Consider the following 2,754-nt stretch of genomic DNA (forward strand, 5'->3'; position numbering starts at 1 on the left):
CTTCATTTTTTTTCAAAATATTTCAAAGATCAATTATTTTCAAGTTTTATTTGTGGTCTCATCTATGGGATGACCTCTTGAATCTTATTATACTTGGAACAGTAGTAGTTCCAGTAGATTCTAAAATGGTATAAGTGTAGCGAAGTAATTGGTAACTTCATCTTCTTTTAAAACTTATACCCAGTAAGTAATTACCTTACACATGATAAAAGATTCTAGTAAGTATCCATTTAGATACTTGTATTATTGTTATCACTATATATTATCTTGCGAGCTGTAAGGCTCACTTTTGCTTTATTTCTTCATCACACAACAACAGTTAGGAAAGATGGCCAGACTCCAGCAGACCCAGCGCAAGCGCGTGGGAAGCGTCTCGCGTCTTCCCGTTGATGTTGTAGCTGATATAGCTGCAGAGGTAGATCTATTGATAGATCAGGCATTCTACTTTTGAGAATCAATTATGTATAATTATAACTTGTGGCAGATAATGGCAATTAACTGTAAATTTATCAAGTAATCATTTTGGGTTGTAATAACTTTTAATTATGGATTCAAGGACTTGTACTTATTTCAATTTCATCTCTGAGACTATAACGGGTTGTGGTGTGTGTTAGTGTGGGGTCACAGCATAAGGTTATTTATTATTAATTAAGTGAAGTGATATTGTGGAAAGAAAGACCGTGACGACCCGGATCCCTGACCCCGGATCTGGGGGTGATACAGATATAAAATCCACTTATCAGTTGAACTCTCTACCAACAGGTTCTATTGCGATATGGAAGGATCTTGTTCAGAAACTTCTTACTAAATTCTTCCCTACGTCAAAAACAGCTGCAATCAGGAATGCTCTTACTCAATTTACACAGCAGTTGGGATAATCTTTATGTGAAGCTTGGGAGTGCTACAAGGAGATGCTTAGGAAGTGTCTTCATCATGGAATGCCTGATTGGATGGTAATCAATTGCTTCCATAATGGGTTGGGAGCACAATCAAAACTGTGATATTCCGTATTTTTTTCAGAATTATTATTATTACTATTTTAATATATTTATGTGATTTTCTGATTTTGAAGGAGTAAAATGGTGGATATTTTATTCCTGTTTGATGATTTTATGTTATTAAATGGTAATGTGCTAATTGTTAAATGTTGTATCGATCCTTGTTAATTTCTGAAAATATTTATTTAAATGTTTCATTTTTAAAAGTTTATTTGAAAGTCGATCATTTTATTGATATCGGTAAATGAAGTTCGTTTTGTAATATTAGGGATTTAGTGGATATTCTGTCAGCTATGTGTTGTATGTAATATTAATTGTGTGTGACTCAGTTGTGATTGAGGATTATTTGCACTATTAATTACTGAGTCGTATCATTTTGTTTTTGTCTTTAAAAGTGATTTTATTAAAAATTTATTTTAATAAATATTTAAATTATCTTTAAAATTATTTTTATAATTTTATAATTTCAATAATTATTTATAGGAATTTATAAAATTTTGTTATTCCCTAACAATACAACAAGAATTACAGAAGAGGAATTGAATGTAATTCTGGCTACTTTTTCAAAATTTAAAAAACTGTTCTAACTGAATATATATAAGTGTTTGATTTGTAGAGTGCGGAATGAAAGACCTATATAAATTAAAACACAAAGTAATAAAAACACAAGCTTTTAAAACTTTCTGGTGGATTTGAATGTATCCACCAGAGATATATATATCAGTTTGAGAATAGCTTAAAATGGCTCACATCTACTTTACAAGTAGAACAAACAAACTACAGAGAAATTCTTGACAAGTACAGCTTTTTCTATCTCTCTTTAAAATGTGTTTGCATAGTTGAATGTGCTACTAGCTACACTTGGTTTATATATCACCAAGTTTACATGACAATTAGACAAGATAATAAAACAAAACATATCTAGTCTAACTCCATGCTGCCTCACTACTCTATTCCAGCTTCTTTGAATATCTTCACAATTGCAATGAAATGGTAATGCTTCTTTGTTCTCAAATTCCTTCTTAACAGGCTGCCACATTCCTTTTGCAAACACCCAACATATGTGACTGTGTTGTCACTGTCAACAGATATTTGAATTTGATCATCCGTCGGGTACATATTTGTCATCCATCGGGAAGCTTTGTTGATCATCCGTCGGGTAGCTTTGTTGATCATCCGTCGGGTAGCTATTTGTCACTTGACTCCATTTCACTTATACAGAATTACAAGACATCTCATATTTACAACTAATCAACCTATTCTGCATATCCACTAGTAGTCAACATGACTCATATACTCCTATAGAATCTACATAAAGTTGATTACGAAAATGTGCTATAATTCTTATTATTACATAAGCTACTCACTCGATGGATGTTAATTTGTCATCCATTCGGGAATGTAAAGTTTATCCGTCAAGACTATATTAGATCATCCGTCGAGTGCTACAAAATTCACTAAGTTAAATCTACTAAGGTGTTTTGTTTAATTTATCATCAAGTTCACAACATATTCCTAAAAATCTCCCTCAATTTATGTCTACTGGAATTGTAGCCATAAATTAGGAGAAACTTGATGATAACAAAATATCCTAAAGATACAGATTTAAAGGTAGTAGATAAAACTGATAAGTGCTATATTATTCACTGAAAAATGAACAAAGCAAAGTGTACAAAAAAGTTGCTCACAATCATTATCAAGGTGCTCCTCTAGTCTGAGCAGATAAATTGATTTCCTTGATTGTCTGGATTTCTTC

The 2,754-nt window shown here is 32.0% G+C and overlaps 1 non-coding gene across 1 annotated transcript; it reads right to left on the bottom strand.

Moving 5' to 3' along the window:
- Positions 1–833: 833 nt before the first annotated feature.
- Positions 834–940, bottom strand: LOC141699494 (small nucleolar RNA R71). The gene has a single exon (XR_012565954.1). It is a non-coding gene; the product is annotated as a small nucleolar RNA R71 (small nucleolar RNA).
- Between the last annotated feature and the right edge of the window lie 1,814 nt (positions 941–2,754).

The sequence above is a fragment of the Apium graveolens genome, chromosome 11, assembly GCF_009905375.1.
Source record: "Apium graveolens cultivar Ventura chromosome 11, ASM990537v1, whole genome shotgun sequence".
Lineage (NCBI taxonomy): Eukaryota > Viridiplantae > Streptophyta > Magnoliopsida > Apiales > Apiaceae > Apium > Apium graveolens.